At 39.6% G+C, this 26,557-nt stretch overlaps 1 protein-coding gene across 4 annotated transcripts in view; it reads left to right on the top strand.

Annotated features, from left to right (window-relative positions):
• Window positions 1-26,557, top strand: part of bsnb (bassoon (presynaptic cytomatrix protein) b) — an 89,325-nt gene that overhangs the window by 35,635 nt on the left and 27,133 nt on the right. The gene's annotated exons all lie outside the window — the stretch shown is intronic.

Here is a 26,557-nt window from a genome sequence, read left to right as displayed (position 1 = left end):
CTCCATCTTTAACACTAGTGGTTAAATAAAGTTTTTCAAAATATTTAAAAAGATACTTTGCCAATTTTCAACCAGCTTTGTGTCATAACAATATTTGTAATTTGTGTCAATGAGCTGTGGTAAACTTCCCACTATTACCAGCGCCTAGATCTACCTGCACATAGTACACCTTAAATCCAGAGGATACTTGCTGGATCTGGGGCTGTAGCTCATACTTAAGATTTTATTTACACACTTTTGTATGCACCCTACAGCGGACCCAAAGAACAAAGAGGCTTATTGAGAGAGAGAACCCTCCTCTCTCTCTCTCTCTCCCTCTCTCTCTCTCTCTCTCTCTCGCTCTCTCTCTCAAACTCAGACTAAACTTCAATCAAACAGTAAAACTAGTCAATGCTGATCAAATATAAACCAAGACTCTGTTTAGCTCTGCCCCTTGAATGTTGACCTTCAGTCAACCAAGATAACTTCAGGTCGAGCAGTTGTTTTTTTCTGTGCTGTGTACTTCTTGGGACATTTTGGTCCCCAGATTTTGCTGTGGAGTGAGTGCTCTTGACTTTCATGCTACTCTTTGCAGCTGCAGACATGCAGGCAGCAGCACAGAGGGAGAGACAGAGAACACACCGTAATGTGAAGAGGTGTTGAATTTACAGCTCAAAGCAAGTGAATACAATACAATCTCTGTCTTTTGTTTGATATCTAGTGTCAGCAAAAGCTGTTCATACTGTTCAACTGTGCATATGTGATCCGTTATTAGTGGCGTTAGTTTATTTACTATATATTAAATACTTCTTAATGCAAAAGATTTTTACAAAAGAGCATTTCTGTACAACATGGGTTAATATTTGAAATTTCTAGCTGCAGGTTCTGCAGCTTGTGCACACGATGCTTTATGTAAGCCTGTGAGCTCCTTCTCTTCTCTCCTGCTTTTCCCTCTCTCTGTGTTTCTCAGTCAGGACCTGCTCTGTTCAGTTCTGTCAGGGCCTTTCATGTAGTTAGCAGAGAGAAGTCCAGGCTGTGACTCACCTCATCAGTGTGCACTCTACCCCGGAGCTGCACAGAAATATATGACCCATCTACCAAAAAAAAAGAGCCTTATCAAGTTCAATTTAATTGATAATCTTGGTATTGATTAGTCACATCTAAAGGGTCAACTGAGGGTGCATTCCTCCCTGAAGTGCCCCCCTAGTCCTCTGTCATGCTGGGGATCCAGTTGGTAAGAGCAGAGACTTGCAGTTGCTTCCAGAGCCAGGCAATAACAGAGTTTAATTATGCAAATCAAGTCCAATTGAATGATAGCAGTAATAACAGGCTTTCTGCAGAGCGCTGGCTTTTTATGGGCGAGCCTTGTCTTCCCAGGCATCTGGTTGTCACAGGCCCTAGCACAGGCCATTCATGGATCGCTATGGAAACAGAGAGATAATTTGTTTGTCAGGCGTCCCTTTCATGCCTGGCTGCTAAGATGCTGAGAGTCTACAAAAACTTTGAGACTGCTGTTGCTCTGTTTTCATGAGAGACTCTGTTATTAGGCATGTTGTGTTTCCGCTTTGCTGGCTACGGCCTCAATCCAGCATAAGGTGTGTTCTTTCCAAACCTGTGAGTTTTTTGTTGTCCTTCCATGAGAACTGGCTGGTTGGTCGCTCCAAAGTGGGTGAGAACCATTTGGACATGGTGTGAGGCTTTGTACTTTGAATCTAGGTTTCTCAGCTTGATTTCCACAGCCTGTTTAGCACTTTCTCCTTCCTCATCCTCCCCTAATCTCTCCAAACTTTTCTGTTTCTTAGTTTTTCTGGCCTTTTCTCTGTCTTGTCCTCTCTGTTGCAGGCAGAATTTTAAACACTGTACCTGATGACAAAGCCTGTAGGTGCATCATTTCTTCACATGTCACTGGTCTGGTCTGGTTTTTCCATAATATATCAATCTGTATGATATACTTAAAGACCCTGAGTTTAATCTGTGCTCCGTGGCTGAACAACTGAGTAGTAGGCTTGGGCGGTAGCTATTTTTTCATATCTTCATGCCTTCCTGGAATTTCACTTGGCTATATGGTATATGAAGGTATCAGTATGCAGTGGTGAGTTTAATACACTCTGCAGGCTGTCTTGCCATTTTCAGTCTACTCTGAACTTAATATACTCACAAAATGTCAACAAAAGGAACTAATCTTACAATCATAAGTTTACTTATTAAATAGAGACAGACAACCATACACCTTCTGAATTCATGTTTCTCTCTTTTCATGAAACTAAGACTTCCACGTCACAGAACCTGTTGTTTTAATTCGATGCCCATGTTACCAGATTAGAGTAGCCACACTGACACCACCATTTAGTAGAGTATCAATGTCTTTATCTGTCACAGACATTAGAAAATATAAATTTATCTATTTAACTCAACCTCTCGTGTTTCTGTTTTAAAAACAGAAACTTCGGACATTTTTGTTCACAGAATCCTTTCATTTGCTGACACAATGCCTTTTACTGTGAAACATTGGCAGTGTTCTTGATCCAGTAACTTGTATGGCTTCATAAATGAGAAGAGTATGTGCTTTTAATTGTGAAAATACAGTAGTTATAACAGTAGGCAGTGCCGCAACAACAAACTCTGCCAATGTGAACCTGGTGGTTCATATGGAAGATAGAGTTTTAAAAATGATATATGAAGATATACTTCGATTTTGTGAGTATTTAAAGCAGCAGGACAGTGTATGTGGGATCAACTAAAGATAAACTATGCAGCCCAGTCACTGGATATAAATGCTGGCATTGTACGTTTTCACAAACCATGGATACGTTACACTTCATTCATATCATCAGTGCTCCCAAAGTGTTATAGTGCTGATTACATGTATCTGAGCTAACACCCATGGGCGAGACACCGGCCAAGATGCAAACCAGTTGTTTTTTAGCGAGTCTTTGCAGCATTTCTACCTGGGATAGTGCCACAAAAAGCAATTTTTTTACTGAGACATCGATGTAATTTCCAGCGGCATTCTAGTCACCAAACATCGGTGTTTTGTACAACCCATCACTGCATTTACAGCCAGGATAGTGTCAAGAATGTGTTGTTTTGTGCTCCAGGTGTTTTTTTAGGTGTTTAATACTATTTCTAGCAACTTTTTAATCACCAAACTAGGTGTTTTTTAGCTACGTGTTGTTGCATTTGCAATGGGGATAGTGCCATGAAAAGCAGTTGATTTTTTTACCAAGACATTGCTGCATTTCCAGGCGCTATCATGCCACCAAAACCAGCTATTTTAAGCCAAAACAGGATTTTTCCCTCACCATAATCAAGTCGTAAACCTAACCATATATACGCTGTTGAAATGTAAAGAAATAAAAAATTCACTCTATCCGCTACATAATAACATTCAAATGTAACCTGTGGTCTGCAGAAACATACAATGCCAACATTTATCCTGGCGAATGGGTGGATGGTGCCTATGTTAATGGTATTGCAGGAATATGTCACAGAGTGCAACAGTTTGGCACATTTATGTGATTTTAATAGTTTTTGGATGATGGAGGACAAACAAGAATAACTCTGGCTAGACAATACTTGTTAGTATGACAGCAGAATTGATTTCTGTGTACTCAATAATACAAACAATAACAATATCAGCCCCAGACTTCTCCTTCAAAGCTCAATTGTGCCAAGGATCTTTTTTATAAAGAAAAAAAAACAGTTAAAACTGATTTTTTTTTAGTTAGATTTTATGTCCCTGTCTCTCCAAAGGTTTCTGTTTTTCCGGCTTGAAGAAGAAACAGTTTACAGTAAACAAAGTCCTCCCGGGCTGGTGACAGTTCAGAAAATGCTTCCACTAATAGAAAGTGACAACACAAATGGGGAGAAAATGCAAATGAGCTGCTAAGTATGTGCCAAAGTAATTAAAGCTATTAAAATGGAACAATAAATGGTTAAACTACAATAGCTATAAAAAGTAGCTTGTCCATGTTTTTCCAATTTTATTTTTATTTTATTTTTTGACCACATTAAAGCACAGTGGACATAATCAGTTTTAAAATTTTGACAAAAGAAATTACTGCACTATGGAAAAGGTGCAATGGAAAAGAAAAAGAAAGTGGAAAAAATATCTCCACAAATTGACCTACTTATATTACAAAAATGAAATGCTGAAATAAAGTTAAATAAAGTGTTAACCGCTTTTTAACATGTCACACCTACAGCACGACTTGTACCAGGCATCCTGTATTGAAATTCTCTGCTCAGTACTTAGAGAGGATTTTTTTAAAACAGTCTGTAGCTTCAGGAAAATGCTGTTAATATTCATGAAAATACATTTTCTGTCACCCAATGAGTGACACACTGCATAATTCATTCAGAGCAAATTAGGCTGAGCTGTTTCATGTAAAGAAAACAAAAAAAACAGCCAGACCCTTTTTAATCTGTGATGAGACGATGAATGCCAGTGTCTGTGCAAGAGCGAGTGGAAGAACGGAGGAGGAGAGAAAGGAAAGAGGTGATAGATTGAGCAGGAGGAGGAGGAAGAGCGCGAGAATCAGAGATAATGAGTGAGAGGGAGCCAACTGTTTGTTACATTGCACAATATTTCACATCAATTAGTGCTGAAAGTCATGTGTGGCTCTGAGTAAATAAGATGTCCTTGTTTTGGGATGGTTTCCTCCCCCATTACGCTCCTCAAGGAGATTAAAACCAACCTTGTCATTGTTGTCTCCCCAGAGTTTGGTTGCAAAGCGTACATACAATGTTTTTAATGTGCGTCTGCTGCTCAATCGGATTTACAGTACGCAGCATGTCAGTCCTCATCATTGACTCGCTTTTTCTTTCTGTCAACACTGGCGCCCCCAGAACTTTTTTTATTGGGGTGGGGCCACTGAAAATCTCGTTGTTGCACGACCAGCAATCAAAGCTAAATTATAGGAATTCTATTACACTGTTGAAGTATATAGTTGAAAAAATGATCTCATCAATGATCTCTCAATCTGACACACTTTGTTTCCTTTTTTTGCAGTTAATTATTTGATGTACATAGAATAATACTGAAACAGTTAACGTTTTGAGTTCTACTAAATCCCTGTTTTAATATGTTATCTATCACTGTTAAGCAGTTAATTGTACTTCAAATAGGTTACTTGTCTTTATCCTTAAAAAGACACATATTGATTTGAAGGCATTGGCTACATTGGTTGTAAGGAAGTCTTTTTTCAAGTCTTTAAGTTTAGCCCTAATGTTGTGTTCACGCTACAAGCGACAATGCAAAGGTGTGATCATTTACATTATGACCCAGTTGCCACTGAATTCTTGCTCAAGTATTCGGTGACATAGTTACATCGTCACGGGCTTGTGTGTCTGCTTCTTGCAACAAAACACTTGTGAATTTCATCTTAAGTTCATTGTCTTAGACTCATTTTAATCCTTTTAAACTTGGATTAACATCAGTTTTCTTGTGCTGCATTCAGACACCTTTCACAAGTGTTTTGCCTTTGAAACCCGAACAAATAAGTTTAATTCTCTGCAGAGACATGGGTAAAAAGGCAATTAGCAAATAGCAAGAAATTGGTAAAAAAAAGCAACCACAACCTGAAAATTAGTGTTAAAAAATAGGAGAGTGAGAAAAAAGATAAGAAAATTATCCTCAAAAAATGGTACAATGCCCAGAAACTTATTAATATTAAAATCATACATTCAAAAACAAAAAGGGGGTAGAGCTCTGATCAGATCCAAAAAATCAGGCCAAACCCAACTTGAACCCAATTGTATCAGGGGGGCCATGGCCCCCCTCAGCCATCCCTTTGGTCACCACTGTCTTTTTCTCATTTAACCAGCACGGGCAACTCCAGCCCATAGAGGCAGATACAGCCTTCTTTTTCTTGACAGTAAATACAGGTGGAGGTTTGTTTGACAAAATGCATTATGTTTCAGTTCCCAGCAGCCTCACGATAACATTATTTTCCCCATATGCCTGACATTTCGTTCCCACGGTCGGGCAGGTGCACCGATCTGACTCGGTGTGTCTATTAGCATGATATAGAAGCGTGCCCTCCGTTTATAATGAGACGGAGGCTGTGAGTGGATCATTAGTAGAAGGACTGAATTTCTCACAGAACTGTAGAAAAAGTGCGGAGAAACAGCAAACATAGTTCATCAATAATTCAACGAGGGAGAACATTATAAATAGTTCATGCAGTGTGGAGCGGGGAGAGTGCTGTGTTTGATTCCTCATGTCACATAAGGTCAGCGTGTGTCGATGCCTTTGTGTGCAAGTTGCATGTGTGTGTGTGAGAGGAGAAATGCATACGTGCAGGTGCATATTAGTGTTACTGCAAATGCCTTTTTGTATGTGGCTGAATATCAGGAGCAGGTTGTATTCAAGATGTTAGAATCAGATATGATTTATTAGGGAATCAAATTCTGTACTTACACTTTCAGAACATATGTTTGGTCCTTCATATCCAATAAATTAACTGTTCAGGCAAGTCAAAGCAGGTTTATTTCAACATTTACACTTGCCTCGTCGGCCTAAACACACTTTTTAACTTTAATGTGACTCCCTCTCATTCTGTAGAATATTAAGATGCTTCAGACAAAACTTCAGTTTAATTTCAGCATATCCTGATGATGCGTGAGTTCAGCTGAGGTCTATCCTGTTTCTGCTCCCTGGTCACACAGATTTCGTCTGCTAGAAACGACATAGCTCTGAAGTAAAGCCAGCGTTTAAATAACTTGTTTACATAAACATATTTATTGTCATAATTTAGAATCTGTCTGCGATTTACCTGCTCATTATGCCACCTTTTTCAGCATGCATTCATCGTATATGGTCACCCACATATGTGCGCACACACAGGGGCTCTCTCACAGTCTCATTCTGTAATATGCTCAGCTGTGACAAAGCAATTATAGTCAGAGACTGTGCAAAGAGAAACCTTTTAAAACCGTCTGCAGTAACTATATATTGGTTCAGTTTTATGTGCCTAGATCTCAGGGTGCAGTAAACTGTGCAGCTGATAAAATGTTGATAGTGAGAAATTGCAGATAGATTATGTAGCATGAAGTTTACTCTTCATAAACTCTGTTCAATTTTAAAACATTTTTTGTTTAAATGGAGCCTAATGTTGACTCAGTTAACCATTTAAAATCTGGTTGGGCATCAGTTTTCTTGTGCTGTCTTCAGACACCATTCACAAGCTATTTAACTAGTAGTAAATCGGTTTTATTTCTTTGAAAAACAATGGGAAAAATGCAATGACAATTTTTTTGCAAAAAATTACCCACAAGTTGCAAGAAATTAGTCAAAGGTGACAAAGGAAATGACCCGAAAATTAGTTTTTAAAAAGAGGCGAAAAATACTACAAAATTATCACAAAAAATAAATAAACATTTTGCACTTTTTTCATGTAATTTTCCTGTTTGTTTTTGGTTTTTACTTTTCCTTTTTTGCTTATTTTCAGGTAGTTTTTGCATTTTTTTACTAATTTCTTGCTTTATTTTGGGCCATGTGTTGTTAAGTTGCTCACTGCCTTCTTTCCATGTTTTTCAAAGAAATAAATCCAGGACCACAAATTGCTTAAACTGCAGTGCCCTTGAAAACACATCCGGTGTACAGTGAACATATGTAGAACATGCAGTATTTGTGAATGTGTCACGGCTCCGCGGGAACACAGTTGCCGCTCTCACACAGCGCCACAGTATAGATGAACATGTCATTCTCATTCTCAAACATGCTGGAAGTGTTTTCTGAAGGTTGGCACCAGCCTGTGTCTCCCTCAGGAGTCCCATCCAAAGCCAGATGGCTGCCGGCATCACGCATCCATCCCGCCATGCTCAGCCTGGCTGCTCCCAAAGTGATGATGGTACACCATCACAGATTTAAACACCCACCCACCCGGCCTCAATCAGCTGCTTGCCGCCTTTTAATACTTCCATATTCCTTTGCTGCATGCAGTGTGTGCTTGTGGAAAGCCAGAGCACATACAGTACTGGTGCAAGAATTCAGATTTGCACGCCCACATGCATCTTACACATGCTGCACATGCCAGGATGCATGTATTCACGCCCACTGAAACACAATACTGGGAACTAACAGACTACACACACTGAGTGTGATATTACAACTAAGTCTGCAATATTTGTCAGTTCACTGTTTATTGTGAATACAGACACTAGAATGGTTTTATTTGTCCTTAATGAGGACTACCAAGCATGGGCGGATTATTAGACAGTGGGCCCCTGGGCACAGATAAGCAAAAGGACCCACCACCTCTCCTAGACAGCAGGAGGATACACAGTTTTTGTGGTGGTTTTGCAACTCTTTGTAGTAGATATGCATCTTTTGTGGTTTTGTGTCTCCCTGTAGTCATTTTGTGCCTCTTTGGGATAATTATTTATCTCTTTTGGTTGTTTTGTGTCTCTGTTTAGTCATTTTTTATTTCCTTCTGGTTGTTTGTGTCTCTTTGAGGTCAATTTGTGTCTCTTTGATGTAATTTTGTTTCTCTCTGTGGTTGTTTTGTCTGCCTTTAAGGTCATTTTGTATCATCTTTGATCATTTTGTGTCTCTTTGTAGTCATTTTGTCTCTTTTTATGGCTGTTTTGTGTCTTTTTGAGGTAATTATTTGTCTCTTTTGGTCATTTTGTGCCCCTGTGTCTCTGAGGTAATTATGTGTCTCTTTTGGGAGTTTTGTGTCTCTTTATAACTGTTTGTATCACTTTGTGGTTGTTTTGTGTCTCTATGAGGTAGTTAATTGTCTCTTTGAGGTCATTTTGTATCCTTTTTGGTCTTTTTGTGCTTTTATTGTCATTTGTGTCTCTTTATGGCGTTTTTTCCATTTGTGTATCTAATTTATGTGTGTTTGCACTTCCTTTGCCTCAGCTTGTGGTGTTTTTGTATCACTTCCTGGCCAGAATGTGTTCATTCCTGTAACATTTTGTGCAGTAATTCATCTATGCTACCAAGAATAACAGCCTTATATTATTATACTTTGATACAAATGATTGATAAAAACTCAACTATTTAAATGTGATAATTATCCATAACTACATCTTGTGATTTCAGTTATTTCAACCATCCACAAATTGTGCTCTGACTCCTATTTTAAAATGCTAATGGTAGCATCTGGCACTTTTTAAACATTATCCAGCTCTGCGAACACCCACAGACACACTCACATACAATACGGACCCCCACACACACATCATTGCACGTCACCGTCCTGTTCTCTTAATTTCAGATGTAATAAAGAGGTGAACTGCGTGATCCTGACTCACCTCGCTCTGCCAAGAGCAGAAATATATTCCATTGCTGGTTTGTACCTAATTTTATTCCAGCTATTTCTCAAATGTTTTGTCAAACTCCTACATAGTACAGATTGAGGTGCCGTTCCAGATGCATAAAATGTTCCCCTTGACATTCTTTAATGTGACACAGTGGCTGTCTGGTTCTCTTGTTTCAGCAGTAGTAAGGATAGATCTACACCCTCCTTCTCTGTCCATGTCTCAGTGCTCCTCTCCCTCCGTTTGCATTCCTCTTCCTCCTGTCTGCATGCCTGAGTTGGGGACTGCTTGCTGTTGACACATTGATTGAATTGGCAATTACTTCTGGTTGAATCGCTAGCAGTTGACATTGCAACACGGGTGCTCAGCCCTCTTGATTCAGTCTACGCTCTGTTGATTTAGCAGCAACAGCATGGGCGAGCATTTTAAAACCCCCTACACATAATAAGATGAAGTATTTAGAAGAGGTGATACAGATGCAAACAGAAAGAGACAGACAGCAAGACAAGTGTGTTTCTTTGTGAGTGTTCTGTGTGTGTGTGTGTGTGGGGGGGGGGGGGGGGGGGTCTTGTAGAAGGAGCTAATAGTTGAGAGTGTTTGTAATCCGTGTTGAGGGAGTGAAGTGATCCCCTTGAGTATGATGCTTAACCCCAACACGCCATTGTAAAGATCCACCCACACAAATAAATACCACCTGAGAATACTAAGCCTTGTTGGATGATTAAACTGAGACAATGCCATTTTGACTTTGCCTGATAAGAAAATTAGCATTAAAGAGACTGTAATGCTGAAACAAAGGTTTTCCACCCTATTTCTAAAGAGGTGGTGCACGTTCCGTTTAAATTACTTGAGGCATGTTTTCCCCCAAATCCCTGTGTGTGACTGTACTGTGGGACAAGAAGACAGGAAGATGATGTGATGTACAGCAATGACTGCTTCCTGTTGAGATTATGTGGCACCCAGCACAGATGGCTCGCTGGTTTGGAGGCTTAAATGCCACTCACTCTCATCTCTGGGACCTTTGCGTTTGGCAGCAGGCTCTGGGCTCAGTCTGAGCTGGAGTCGCATACACTTCGTTTAAATTCCTGTATATCACAGACCTGCTGAGAGATCTAGGGCGAAGCTCCCACAGCTGCTTGAGCATGGCAGTCTTTTTTGTTTGTGCTTTTTAAGATTTTTTAAATGTTGCAACATAATTTCTGATTCTTAAAAGTTCTGTATGTGACATTCAGAGCATTAATTCCAGCAAACCACTATTTGCTATGTAAAGATATGTTGAGTAATGGTGCCCTGAGCAGAGAATGAAGTCAAACTCCCTCTGCGTGTGTTGTAATCAGAGCTTCTCTGTGGTTTGTTGTGGTAATCTGGTCCAGCATGTGTCACAGTATCTAACTCAGTCTTTCCCAAACCAACAGTCTTGTCTTTAAAAGGCTGTACTGGGCTGAGTTTTAAAGCTAGAATGATGAGTGGTACCAACCACGTCATGATAGCTTTTCAGCAAGCCAAAACAATTTTCCTTAAAAAAAAAAAGATTAATCGCGATTAAATATAGAAATTCTGCTATTAATCGCAATTTTAGTTTGCATCAAAACATTGTAATGAACAATAATGCAGCTTTTGCAAATTTGCGACGCTGCCGGTGTGAATAGTCTAAATGCTAAATATTTGCTAGCCAGCATTTTGCATTTTTGTGTCGTTTATTCGTCACGCACCTGATGTGTGATGATCTTAAACCTGAAACGAACAGGAAACAGAAAAATGTAAAGGAGAAAAATATACACTGACTGGCACTCTTGACTCAGGGATTGCATTATATGTGCCTTATTCTCCTAAGCTTCTGTGCACCACAAGTGTTCATTTTTCATGAGATGTCTTTGAGGTCAACCTCGACCTGTTCCAAGCCCGGCCTGCACCGGCAGCAATATCAGTTCTTTTGATGAATGACTATCTAGAAGCACAGTGACCATATTGAACTGAAATTACCCCTCCAGTCCTTTTTCGTGGTTTCTATCTTCAAATGCCCTTCCTCTCCCACCTTGTGAGTGAATGTGCTTTGAAGCCTACAAGGGACCTCAGCATTGGCTTAATCACCTCTTCAGAACTCATCATCTTCAAGGCCTGGTGGCTATGCTAACGAGCTTTAGCGATGCTCCGGGGGCCCCTGGCAGTGCCTTGTCTCTCCTCGCTGTCAGAGCCACAGAGGTGGGCCGGAGCAGTCCTTCCACTCCTGCTACTGGGCCCTCCTGTCTCAACACATCACTTCACCCGCCTCATCGGTGTTCCCGCTTTCTCTTCCCTGCAGCACCTCAGGCATGCGACTACTCCCTAATGCTGGCATTAGGAGAGAAGGAGGGGGTTAGTTGAGTGTGCGCTATGCTCAAAGGCAGCAAATACTAAAAGGCTGCCGACACAAATGTGAGATTATGGAATGGAGACGTGTAGCTGTATGTCAAGGGAACGAAAAACACAGCCAGACAGAGGGAGAGCTATAATGAAAGGGAGCAAGAGATTGAGAGGCAAAATGAAAGAGATAAAGCTGACTGATCACTCAGATATTACATTTAACCCTTTGCTAATCTTCTCAGTGCTGCAGCTGTCGGGCAGCAGTGGAGATGACCAGATCAGTGCTGAGGGAATGGGCTGTGGCTTCGAGCTGCGGCTTGACAACAGTATTAACAATAGCAAGAGCAGTATGAGGATCATTACACTCAGCCAAAGAGATGGTTCTCCCACTGCCTCCATTAGTGAAGATGCTGGGGCTCCACTGCCAGTGCAGTTTACTGCTGGGGCGTGACACAGCAACCAGAGGAAGGGTAATAGTGCTTAATGGGTTCACTTGGTCACTGTCGTTTTCTTATAAACATCTCACTTCACAAAACCAACACATAAAAGGTTGTTTTTATCTCAAATGTATGTTTTTTTTCTGGAAGCCATGTTAATGATCTCTGTCCTTTTTACACCAGTTAATGTACAAAAAGATGTCCGATCAATCTACCGTACTTAATGCGATTTGAACTTTGCTATTTCTCCTGAGAACCACTCACAACTCACCACACGGTGTGCCACCTTTTTCATCCTTCCATTAACAACTCTAATGGGTAAAATGACCACAGTACAAACAAGTGAAAGTAAATTAATTTGCGATGGAAATGTCAGCCTCTTAAAAGGCTTAAAAAGCCCCCCAAACAGTACATTTATGAGTAATGTTCCTGTATTATCAGTAGGAAGACATTTTTTCCGTAGTCTTGAGTTCATAAATTTGTTATTTTCAGACAAAGTATGAGACAAGCCCAAAGTGACAGCCAGCTTATTGTTAAATTAATTCTCTCTTCAGGAAATCTACTTTTTACACTTTCTAGTCTCTGAAGGGTGATTGCATCATTTCCACTCAGTCATTAGCAGAAAGCAATGATGTAGGTTAGAAAGGTAAGCACTGATAATAATAATAATAACACCTCAAAGGGTTTTATTGGACAAGGCACTTTATTAAAAGTGTAATACTATCACTGCTTTACTTTGCTGAAGAACAACAATAAGGGAACTATATTGGTGTCTTCAAAGAGCTCCCATGGTCATGGGAAATCTGGAAACATTATGGAATTTCAAAATCACAGATTCCAGACCTGGAAAAGTCATGAAATTAATTAAAATCACTGAAAGTTTGCTAAAAAGTCTTCAAATTTTGTTGTGTGTAATGAAATTATTACATTGACTTTTCAAGGATAACCTTCCATATGGAAACGTAAAACTGCCAGGCCCAAAAAACAAAAACAAATCAGTATCAGGCAATAAAATGAAACGTTTTCACATTTTTACAAGATAATTTAATATTAAAACATACATTTTTATAAACTTTTTTGTCGTTATAACGACAAAAATGTTTACATGTCTCAACAAACTTCTAACAAGAAACATCTTTTTATAAAATGAGAATATCTTTTTATATGAAAAACATCCTGTTATAATATGAAAATATCTTGTAAAAGCAAAAGCTGGGAAATGCTTGCTTAATAATGTGTAATAAGCTTTTTTCTACATTGCCTGTCTTAGCACACTGGAGTAAGACCTTTAGTATGATCTATGATCACTACATATGCTGACCTATTTTAAAGTACTTTAACAAAGTCATGGAAATAGGGTAAAATATGAAAAAGTTATGGAAAGGTTTTGAAAATTCATCTGTAAAAATGTGTGGGAACCCTGCAAGTACATCTACAATGAACAACTTCTCTGAAAGACTGGTGTTGCATTAGACACATATCTTTGCTGGACTCATTCCAGTAAAGTATCACCTGACGAGACGCTGGTGATAGGTTACAGCTTGAGTAACTTGTCTGAAAGATAAATGCGAAATACATGTTTTGTATTTGCTTGGCTGATGGCTGTAGATTCGCCTGGCAGGAATATTAGTAACTCATCTAAAATGAAACGGGGCCGAGAAGACAGCCTGATTAACTTGTCCTGGGGATAGACATATGCGATGAGACACATGACTTGTTTGGGTTCAGCTGCCAAGCACAGTATAAAATAGGTTTGTTTGGCTGTGGCTTGATTAACATTTTGGAGAACAGATGTATGTTTAGAGGTCTGACTGTTGTTTCTGCCGCTGCCTTTATTCCGTTGCTGCCTCTGAAGAGTGTTTGCAAAACACACATCTGACTGTTGAATCTTCCCGTGTGTCCAAAGGAGTGAGCTAATTACCCATGGCATCACCCATTGTCTGTGTGATGCTGCAGACAAACTATACTGTTGTGTGTACATTTGACTTAATCTTATGCAGCCACATTGCCATTTTGTGTCTCATTATCTCGCTGACATTAAGCCTCTATGCTGATTAGAGCCCGGAAAGGTGGAAACAGTGAATGATTCAGACTGGAAGTAGGTAGTGTAGGAAGGCTGAAATAAGACACATCAATGACTTCTTATTACACTGACTGCATTAGACAGTTTGACCACAGAGAGAGGTGCATTCACTAAACTGAGCTGAGCTGTGTGATGCTGCTCTGGATGCTTTTTAAGCAGGATTGCAGGGGGATAAACACCGCAATTCATCTTGAGTATTCTCAAGGCAAATTAGCAGAGCTGGGCTAAAAGGCTTACCCCCTCCAAAAAAGAAGAAAACTAAGGAAACGGTCAAATACCACTTGCTGTTAAAGAGCTTCAGTTGTTCTTTGAATGGTGTCTTACAAGTGAAGTGTGTGAAGTGGGGTATTGGATTGTTTTTGTCCTCTAGGAATGATTTCACTTCTTTGAGGGATGAAGAGGTGGATCCACACGATCACCCTTAAAGATTCAGTTATATTTAGACATGGCGGGGGCGTTGGATTAGGGTTATTATATGCCATGTTTATAAGCTTAGTACCTCATATATGATGGTGATTTGGTGATAATAAGTTTTATAGATTTTTTTCTAAGATTAAATCTTTTACATAATAATAATAATTCTGTTTTGTTTAGAATTGCATTTCCCTTAAATTTTGATTTTCAAAGATATACTCTTCAGGATTTTAATTTAACAACAAAAAATGTATAGACTCGTACAAAAGTAATCACTTAAGAGTCACTGGAAGTGTTTGGCAGTGTATTTTTCTGCAGAGACTCTGCCCCTGCCTGTATTTTCTTATTTTCCTTGTATTTCCCTGTCAAGCGAATCTGGGGTTGGGTTTTACTTTCACTTTTGCTGGCGAGTGTGTTCACAAATAGTAACCAACAATCCTGCGTGTTGTACTTAAGTCTTTGAAGTCTTAAAGTCTAAGGGCCATGATACACCAGGCCAATTCTTGGCCGTCTGTCGGTCTGTCAGTGAGTGTCTGTCGCCCTAGTTTTTGTGGTATGTCCTTGGCACTAGTCAGACCCTTTTGGCTGCTTTTCAACCAATTCAGCATGTTGAATCAGTGTCAGAACCTGTTGGTGAATGAAATCACTTTGATTGGTAGGTCAGCTCAGTGTATGAGAAGAGAAACAGAAGTGAGAAAAGCAAGCAAATGACTAAAGTCAAGAGGGCATGAAATCATAACAAACCTGTTATATAAGGTAAGATTATTTTTCTTTTTACCCATTGAACACTTCAGCTTAAAAGGTGTGCAATTGTTTGTGTTATCTTTTGCTAGTGCACTGTCAATATCCAGAATTTTTTCAACATTGGGTTGTGTTGTTAATGTGCCAACTGACTAACTAGCATCTTGAATCCGTCCTGTCGACCCTCCGGTTTCCCTTTTTAAATGACGAATACAGATGAACGCCGCCTGCTGGTATGGCAAGTTATATCCTCTCAAGCTGCGCTGAATTAACGTGACAGTTGGCTGTCAGCTGTGGGCTTTCTTATGTGTTCAAGAGCAACTTTTTGGCCGAGACACAGACGAAATGAGGCGACACAACAGTCGGCCTTACTAGTTTTTTGATGAAGGTCTGGTGTTACTAGGCCTTAAATCTGTAAGTCATCTGTCTTGTTGTTGGTCTGTAAACCATCATTATAGCTGCCAGAAAACTCTTGATACAAAGATCTTTAATCTCAAAGAGATTTTTAGCTACAGGTTCAATGTAAAAAAGGTCAAATTTGACATTTTACCACATATACCATATAATTCCTGCTATTTTTTTTCCTATGTAGAAGGCTGCTGGTGCCTTTACAGATTCAGAAATGTCAAAAAAATGGGATTAAAAGGCATCAGGTAGCTTCCTTGTAGGGTAGAGCAGAAAATATTACCACCAGTCTGTGGCAGAGTCACTTCAAGAAGAAGATGGGTGGTTAGAAACATGCTTTCAGACAAAATGATCTTGTGGGATCACTTGGCTGTCTTGATGCTTCTCACAGTGTCTTATTTATGGATGGAGAGCCTCCTACTGTACTGAGGCAGGACAGTCTCACCGATGTGATCGGCCACCGGGGCAGACAGAGGCCACCTGTTGCCCCCGTTAAAAGAAATAGAAACAGACAGAATAAGTAAATAAAGAGAAGAAAACATGACCTGACCCTGTGCTGCCTAGCCCCCTGGAGGGACACCAGAGACGCATATTTAGTGGCAGATGACACACTGTTGTCCTGCAGTAACACACTCTACTGCAGAAAAAAAGTCTACTGCAAACATAATAATGAAGTAAGAGATAGGGTCAGCCTTGAAGATCTGCTTGTCCGATCATTATTCTATGCATTTTTATAATTTTTTAAAATAATGACCTTACATTAATTAGTTTACACGCGTCTCTCATTTTAGCCAGGGGGTCAGTCGATCTACTGCTTTGGTCCAGACCAAAATATCTCATCAACTACTGGATGGATTGGCGTGACATTAATGGTTCCTAGAGGACAAATTGTAATTACCGTGGTGATCCTTTTACTTTTAATCAGCCATCATCAGGTCAAATTTTCAATTTATCCGATACTTTGATTTACTACTGTATACCTGAGAAGATAGACCTATCAGTTTCAGCTGTATTTCCTGCATATTAGCAAATGCTAGCATGATAATATCCTAAATTAAGATGGAGAATGAGGTAAACATTATACCTACAAAAAATAGCATGCTGCTCAAAGCATATAATCTGGGGGAAGCTTACTTAGGACACTGAATGTGCTGGAGCTGACACAAAGTAACTCTTTACCTAAAGACCGTGTTACATAGCTACTAGTGTGGCTGCAGACTCTCACGTCTTGACAAAGTATATAAAGTAGCTGTTTTTGAATGTTATTGTAACATAGTTAATACAGTAGTGAAGTAAATCTTTTTTCAGATTTGTTTATTATAGAAAATGTGCATTGATTAGAGCTGGACACAGTGGCAGTAGATGTGCAGAGGCTCGTTGGCTGAATTTTGTGCAAAGCATGTTGTGCTTCCATTAAAACGTATGTCTCACAGGTTCTAAATATATTACTATAGAACCTGCTTTGGAGGTTGCTGGCAGTCTTGTTTCGACTTTAGGGACTACTTTAGCCCTTAATATAGAACTGTATCTCTTTTAAATTTAAGTAAATTGGGACAAGATTCTTCATGCTTTGGACGCGACCTTGTTCAAACTGATGTTAGTCTCATAAAAATAATCTCAGAAAACTGACTTGTCTACCTGCAGGTTGGCCTGTCGAACATGCCACTGCCGCCCTGAGGTAGAAGGAGTATTTATTTAGGACAATGTAGTTTGGAGATGCTCTTTATTTGTGTCCTACAAAACATTACTGAGATGATCATCTACTATATTTCATATATTGATTTTGAATGTGCTGCGTTGTACTGTATATGAGTGGCTGTTACTGTAGTCGTTTCCTGCTTGCTCAGTGGATGATCCTTAATTTCCTCTCTAATCCACAGGCCTGTTCACGTGTCCCCATTGAAGGAGTCCCAGGGGATTGACCTATATACCTGCTGACTCTTACTGACCTGTCACAGCCGTGGTGTGGCGTGGTGTGGTTTGGCACAGACCGGCACACGGCTGTGACATGTGCTCGTTCACGCTTTGCACTGCTCACTCGGTGGTTTTGAAGCACTGTTCATTCAGACTGTGCATAATAGAAATGGATACGGTGGTTTAAAGAACTCTGATAAGGCTCACCTGCTCTGCTGATTTTTGATCCTGATTGTGAATATTACTGCGGGGAAACGGCAGAATACAGTGAGTATTTGTCGTTAATTCGATTTTTTATTTATTTTTTATATAAGCTTTGACTGCTACTGGTGCATTTTTGTTTACATTTCTTTTTCATGCATTGTGTTTAGATTTTCCTTTACTCTCATTAAACATGTGCGTGTCTTTGTGTCTGGGCACCAAACTGTGTGTGACATATTTCCCGACTCACCTTATACTCACCCCATTCACACCTGCTTGGCAGCGCGCCCCTGTGCACGTGGTAGTTAATAATTCACACTGACCCTCTGCTCCCCTGACCTTCACTTGTTAGGAATTAATTATGACCTCCTCCATTGCACGCCTCATTAATCTCTGCGAGACGCAGAACTTGAAGGATTATTATGATGATTTCTGCCTTTGTTGTTACATGGTTATCCTCTTCATTTCCCTTCTTTGTTCTTAAGGTTGACGTGGCCAGCGCTTTTGTTGTGCACTGTCGAGAAAAATTTACATTCAGGTAATGACCGAGGCGGTTTTGATGAGAGAGACGTGAAAGCTATTGTTGAATTATTTTAGGAGAACTTGTGTAAGAAGTTGACAAAGTTTGACATTTCTAAGCAGAACTTTGGGGGAGAGGATTACACATGATGCGTGACAAATGTTTTATATTGCCGTGCGTTGCTGTCATGCTTCCATTTGCTCATTCTCCTCGCAGAAAGTTTGTCTCTCTAACATTGCTGCAGTTTTTTTCTTTTCACATTTGTGGTCTCTACTGTGGCATGAAAACAATAACTTATTGGGAAGTGATCATCCTTTCCTTCCTGGTTAATGAGCACCCAAAATATTATATCTCGATGAGGTTTGTGACTGCGTTTAATGACAGCTGACATTTCTTGCTCGCAGCTTGTGGTCTGGTTCCTGGCGGAGACACCATGCGGGGGACAGACTCGTGCTGTGAGTTGACTGACAGTGAGAGGTGGATACTGAGGCTGTGTAGGCTACACACAGACTGCTCGTACACTTTGCAGATCTGCATAACAAAATATGCCGGCGTGTGTGTGTGTGTCAGAAAGTGGGATTGTCACTACAGTTAGTGCAGAAATAAGAGATGGTTTCAAAAATATTGGTGTTAAATATGCAGTCCATATCTAAAGTGTAATATTTAGCAGGATGCTAGACTCGACTCTGTGAGTGCACTGTTTGTTCTTCTGCTCTGCGCATTCATGATGTTGTGTGGGTGTGTACGCTCCCACTGGGCTCCATATCTCTCTATGAAACTCTGCGCTCTCTGGCTCCCTCCATGGGTCAGAAGAATTAAAACTCTCCATCATATTCCTGCCTCACCAGCAGTTTGGCTTCTGTCATCCGTGCACATTTCTGGTTACTTTTGTGGCCTTTATTTCATGGTTGCAACTAAAGAAAGAGAGAGTCTGTGATTTATGACCAGGATTGTGAGTTCAGCTGTTGAACAATGTGACCTTTTATTTCAGCCGTGTGGAGAAAAAGGTGGGATGTGCAGCACAGTATTTTTAAGACAGATCACAGAGTCCACTGGGTCCTTCTTAAGAGTTATCTCTCCCTGAAGAAAATGCTTTGCAGTAGCCTCCTCTTGTATAGACGAGCTCCTGCTATCAAAAGAGATACTGCAGCTGCATATCAGCTAGAAGGTGGAGTCACTGGTCCACTGGGAGTATGCAAACTAAAGCAATCACTACTTCAGTATTAATTAAAAGATGGAAATTAATACAAATGAGGACCACAACAACAGACACCGAGTTACCTGAAACAATACATGCACAATGTGCTGTCTCTAATGTTGTTGTTTTTCATATTGGATTTACCAAAAGGCAGTTCTAACTTGAGATGATAACAAATAATCGACAATCTATTATTCGGTCATTAACACGCTATCACAAATCAATATCGCAGTATTATTATCTTAACAAAAGACCCATTTTATTTCACATGCTTAACATAAAATGACATTTGTGCTCTTTTCTATGTTCTGTAAAAAATGAATTAACTTAATATTGCCAGTTTATTTTGGTTCCTCTCCCACCAACTACCATCAACTTTTCTTCCTGTGATGAATATTGAAATTGACTCCCATTCTGCAGGAACTGCACAGGAATGACTTGACCCACTGGTCAGAGTCCCAGACCCCTGATTGAGAATCACTGCTCTACTCTAGGCTATGTAATATTACACAGACTGACAAATTTAGCAACTAGCTGTTGAACACAGTGGAGCTTTTAGCAGCTACTGAGCCAGATATTCAACTTTAGTTTTTCCTGCCCCCCAAGTGGCCAAACAAATAAAGTAGTTGTTGTAGCTTTAAGTTTGATGCTTTTGTGTGTCCAGGCTCAAATAATGCAATTAATTTCAGACCGTTTTCATGTTTTTGTATTTGTGATATCATGTGAGGAGTCTTGTCCTTGTGGAAGTGTGTAATTGATTGATTAGCATGGAAACCACAGAAAATAAACAATCATGGCCATTTGAATTCCTCTTCAGAGACACACTGTGGAGGACCATCCTGCAGGGGTTTGCAATTATTTTTTTACTCCGCTGTGCAGGTTTGCCAGAAGAAAGTTTATTTCTTTTTGTACTTTACAGTTTTTGTTTTTGTTAACAACTCAAAAAAACAACTTTTATAGCCTGGAGTTGGTTTGTTACTTTTGAGGGCTTGGTCTTCTTGCCCTATTAGATTTGAGCAATTTTTGCCATTATTTGATCATTCAAATTGAGAGAGACAGAAAACATGGTTGGATTTTAATTCAGGATGGTACATTCCTTAATCAAATTAAGCCCCATCTGAGCGCTTTTAATTTGTCATTCACATACCTGCTTTTAGCTCGGCTTGTCATTAGGGGTTTGCAGTCTGGATAATTAATATGCTTTCCCTGCTGCGTTACATAATTTGGTGAATTTATAGCCAGCCACTGTTGATTAGGCATAGACAGACACATGTGCACACACTTACACACACACACACACACACACACACACACACACACACACACACACACACACACACACACACACACACACACGTGAGTGATCAGGGCTGTAATGTCTCAGCAAGCTCCTCTGAGAGTGGGATCAATCTGTGAGAATAGGATCAATCTCTCTGACCTTTTCCTTGTGGTAACCTGCAGTGTTCAATCTCTCATTATTTTGACAGTGAAAGGGCAGCTTTTCCGGCTGTGAGCTGACTGGATGGAGCATCACTACACTGCCGGTGTTCACACCGTCCACCTCTGTCTCTCATGGCAGATTTAGTTTCACTCACTAACTGCTCTCTCAACTCCAATCTTGCTGCCTTGTCAAGTGAAAAAAACAACAGAGCAGAATTCACATTTGCTGTTGCATCAAACACAGCCAACACTTTTGTTTCAGCTGCACAACTTTACATTCAGACTTGGCCTTAAGATCATCTTCTGAGCATATGTTGTAATTCTTGCTGCAGTGACGTACCACTCTGAAAAAAAAGAAAGTTGGTGCTCCACAGTACACCACTTCATAAGCTTACTGTAAGATACCAGCCCATTCTCATCACTAGGTTGTCAATACCAACATTTTGGCTCCCTGTAGCATCTTTATGAGACACACCTGGATTTCACGCAAGGTGAGAGCAACTGAAATGGTATGAAGTAGGGCTTTTCCCATTTCAGAAATATGGCTGTCGAATCAGATTCGGCTGTTCAATATGAATAATAGATGATTCAGATTTTTTTTTTTTCCATATTAAGTTTTAAAGTTTGAATGGAGTTCTAAACCTTACTAAGTAGTTTTGATGCATAATCTTAACCATAACTGACAACATTAACCACTTGTTATTACGTGTATCAGCTTTGGGTCACATAGAGATGCAAAAGGGCACCCTGTGCGTTACTATGAGATGCCGAGGGCAAAGACTCTCTGTTTAACAACACGGGAATGAGAACAGGTTGCAGATATGGAATTCTAGATTTTGATTTTTTCATAGAATTATACGAAAGCCCTGAGAGCTGAACGTATCTGATGACAACACACGCAAACAGACAAACTGCAATTAAAGAAATCATCGACATAGGTGTAATTGTTTCAAAATTAGTTGCAAATGTATGAATAGAACTGTGAAACTGTATCTCAGTCTGTTTGTGTGTGCTCCCAAAACCACCCCCATCAACATCTTCACTAATTTGGCAACACACATGCAGAACAATTATAGAAAACAACCAAATATGGAAGCAAGCTGAAAATACTGACCATACAACCAAACACAGACAACACCAGAGAAGAGAGAAAACATCAAATACATAAATGCTGACACTGATGCTGAAACACTGACAAAACTACCGTTCCAAGGGACACTAAAAACTGTAAACATGTAGAGATTTCTCAACATTGTCTCAATCAAACAGAATGTTCAGACTCAAATACACTATTATTGTCTGCGCTTGTTTTAACATCATGTATAGGTTGTCAGTCCATTTCTATTTTTGTTTGTGTTTGAAGGGTGTTTTGTGATGCTGTTTATGCATTGTCCAATTGGTGAAGATGTTTTCTTAATTTGCATGTGTTTTGTGAAATTGCAGTGCATTGATCTTTCAGGGACACCGTAGAATTATCTAGACACATAAACAATAGCTTTAACTAGCTGATGTAAGGACAAAAACATTAGACAGGACTGTGGCCGAGGCAAAAACAGCTCTGGCTTTATTGTAGAGATCGATGAGTTCAGCAGAGTTTAGCTCTTCCTCTAACCACTAAGTTCTCCCTGCAGCCGTCTTGCGCCAGGTCCTAAAAGGTTTAAATCAAATCTGAAATGGTAAATTTGTCATATATACAGAAGAGATATAATAAACACACTGATGCTGTAGCTGCACTGGTGACAGCAGAGACTGTTGGAAGGATACAGTGTTAAAAAAATCTGTGGAAATGCCTTCTAACTGGATGCTCTGTTGGTGGCTTGTTACATGTTGCAGTGGATAAGCGCAGACACCAAATGCTGCAGATGTAATTGATAGATTAAAGTCGTGTGTAGTCTTGTTTTGTGTGGAGTCTCTGAGTTACAGTTCAGAGCCAAGGTTAAGTACAATCTCCACTGAGCAAACAAGTTAGCCTCCCGCCATTTAATGAGGTTACCAGTTCACTAACAAGATGATCTCACTAACGAACTGAGCCTGCTGCTGCTGCCACACACACACACACACACACACACACACACACACACACACACACACATACACACACACACATCAGTCCCAAAACACAAAAAGTGAGCAGTCAGCTGAGTGATAAAACAACTGTTTAAAAACTAATTATTTTCTGCTTGAAGAAAAGATTTTGTTCAGGGCTGGGCAAAATATTGTGATTTAAGACAAGATATCGCCTCAGATTTTGGTATCGATGTCACAAGAACTAATTTTTAAGTACCAAGTCAATGCCAAAAATTCAGAAAATGTGTTAGTACTCATTTTTCTCTTGTACGCCACAGTGAGAAGAATCAGTCGTTCCCTTGTTCCAAGATAGTGTAGCAGCTATTGGGCAGACCAGATTTTACTGCGCATGTGTTTTTCCCCAATGATATGCATAATATGATGCTGTGACTTATCCTCTCTTTAATCTTCTTGCTACAAGTATGAAAGAACAACAATCTGCGAAGGATGGTAACCAGCCCCCCAGGAAGTGCGCCAAGCTTTGAAGCCAATTTTATTCATTTATTTAAAATTAAACAATACTCATGTTCAAATAACATGGCTTCAAGTTCTGTACATTCACAGATTCAGGTGCACACCAAACAGACAACAACAGATAAACATCAAAATAGACAAGAAGTATTAATTATTATTGGAGCCAGAGGTGACCATATTTGGAAAAAAGGTCTGAGCTGTGGAGGCGCGAGGTGTGGATCTGACTCATAGGCTTTGGCGACCAGTAGCGGCAACTCACAGACAGCTTGTCATTCAAGCAGTCTTGCTCTTAAACATGCATAACTTTGAGCCTCAAGAAAATGTAAACGGGTGAGTTATTTAAAAAACAACAAACAAACAAAAATACACCCTGTGAATGTTGAAGTTAGCTATGGAGACCAGAACTCTGAACATGATTATTTCTTTGTTAAGTTGGGCATTTTAACAAGGGGGTCTATAGAGACTAACTACAAATTTTGGCTTTTTCCACACTGGCTTAATTTTTCAGCCCTGGAGGTTACTGTTTGGTGAAGAGGTGCTGAGCGTCTATTCTGCATTGAGCGCTATACATTTGGCATTTTTTCAGGTCGCCTAGAATTAAAAAATGTTTAGCTTTGGGTAAAAAACTGCACTCGTCTCTGTCAATTTTTACCTAGCTGTCCAGTCACAGTGGAGGAGGGGCAGTACAAATTTCACAAAGATGAACTGTCACATTTTAGTGCTGAACAACAACAACAACAATAGAGGAGAAATACATTGTATGCTGTATGTTTATATATCACTTCACAGGATTTATTGTTTTATGTTCTTTGCTCTCTTACAGAATAAGAAAAGTGTTGATTTTCACAAGTATCGGTTTTGACTACTAATGATCTGGTATCATGACATGCCTAGATTTTGGATTTAATAGTAATGTAATATGGCAGAAGTGTTGCCTTTTTCTGATGTTACAAGCTGCATTACAGTAAAGTCCCCAATTTCTCAGTTTTGAGATCAATAAAGTATATCTATCTATCTATCTATCTATCTATCTATCTAAGTATTTGTTTTTCTCCTTATCCTCCAGCCCTAATTTTGATATACATTTCCTTTGTAGCTTTAGCTGTAGGTGAATGTCTATGTATTGAGCTATTGAAGTGCTGTTCTTCAGAGGGCAGTTAAAAAGTAGACGGGGATTGCCACAGTGAATTTGTTGCTCTGTTTTAAGGGTGCATTAAATGCCTGTCTCTGAGGCGCAGAGGCTCAGTCTTTTATATGGACCTGATTTTCTCCACACAGTGTGGGCAGAGGTGGGAAGCACAGCCCACACCGCTCACTGCTGTACAAGCTAAAGCACTCTACATGAATAATTTGCTACTCCCAGCTCCGGTTTGGCCTTGCTCCTTTCTCCCTTTCACCCACGCAGTGATGTTATGCTGATTCAGGAGCAAAGAGCGGAGTTTGGCAGTGCCTAAATGGCAGGAAGAAAGCTTCGTGGTCGAGGAAAATTTTCATTATAGTATCTAATTTAGGTATCTAATTAAATTCTGCTTTATGAACATGCTCAAAAAATAGTTACAGCAGATTTGATGTGCTTTTGAGGAAGTTGATAGGGAGTTGACTTCAGAGGCCGGCAGCTTTTTTTTAGATCGGATGATCATGTGCTGCACATAGTACACACACATACAGTAGCATGTCCTCAAGTCTGTATTTTCAGTTCAGTGGTTCTGTGTCTGTCCCACATGTGGACTAGCTGTCCACAAACACACAAATACTTGTCACTGACATTTCTACTCATTTTTTCTTCTTTTTTTTTTTTACATGTGAAAGAAGCAGCACAGATGGCTAGTTCTGAGAGTCCTGCACCTGTTTATATATAGCTTTTCAGTAGAGCACTTGAGAGAGATGAAAACAAAGCAAGTCTGTCTGTTTGGCATGCCAGTGGCTCTATCCACGCTTCATGGTCTCAGTTGAGACAACAGATTCCTGAAGGATTTGGGCACATTAAGAAAGGTTTCATCTTGAATGGAAAAATAGCATCACAAAAAATAGCGTGTTACACATAGATTTCAAATGTAGCCACCGTATCTGTTTTTACACCATGTTATATTTGGCAGTTATTGTTTTTATGAATCTCACTTTATCAAAGTGGGTGAAGTTTAAAGTTGTTCACTTTTCATAGTCACTGTGTTTTTTCTGTCCTTGAAAGGTTTTTAAGCTGACCAAATGTTTGCCAGCCTCTTATTTTATCTCCTTTTATACTGAAAAATGTTATAGCTGCCCACACTTTTCCTCAATTGTTGCAGCGTGGTCCTTCTTCAACTGCATATTTTCACAGCATTCATGATTCAAATGGCATCACTTTTAAACGAGGGAGTTGCATAATTTAACACTCATATTGCACAAGGGCTCTAATTGAGTTATTGTCAACAGAAGAATAGTTGAAGTCTACCAGTAACAAAGCTGAATTAATCATTAATTTTCACATTAATCCAAAGAGGGTGAGTCTCAACACTCTGTCACTACAGCAGGCAGCTGGTTTGGATATAAGCACTGCTTGCAAGCTACCTGTGCAGCATCACACAGGCAACATCTAGCAAGCTAAAAAGTCAAGAGCTGCAACAATTAGTCAACTGATCGATTAGATGGATGGCAGAAGATTCATTGGCAACAGTCGATCAATAATTTAAGTAATATCTCAAGCAAAAATGACAAAAAATTCTAATAGTTTCTTTTAGTTTTGGACTGTTGGTCAGACAAAAAGGACATTTAAAGTCAACTTTGACTCTAGGAAATTGTAGTTGGCATTTTTCACTTTTTTTGTGATGTTTCCTAGACTAAAAAAGTTGATTATATTAAGGAACAGTTCTCATCCAAATCAAAAACACATATTTTTCCTTTTACCTGAAGTGCTGTTTATCAATCTAGATGGTTTTGGTGTGTGTTGTTGGAGATAACAGCAATATAATCTCCAATATAATGGATTTAGATGGCACTTGGCTTGTTATGCTCAAAGCATCTAAAAAAATACATTTTAAAAACTGCAATTAAAAACTCTTTCCAGAGATCATGACCCTGTTACTCAAGATAAT

Source organism: Plectropomus leopardus, chromosome 2 (assembly GCF_008729295.1).
Source record: "Plectropomus leopardus isolate mb chromosome 2, YSFRI_Pleo_2.0, whole genome shotgun sequence".
Classification (NCBI taxonomy): Eukaryota; Metazoa; Chordata; class Actinopteri; order Perciformes; family Serranidae; genus Plectropomus; species Plectropomus leopardus.
This window is presented reverse-complemented; position numbering and strand designations above follow the sequence as displayed.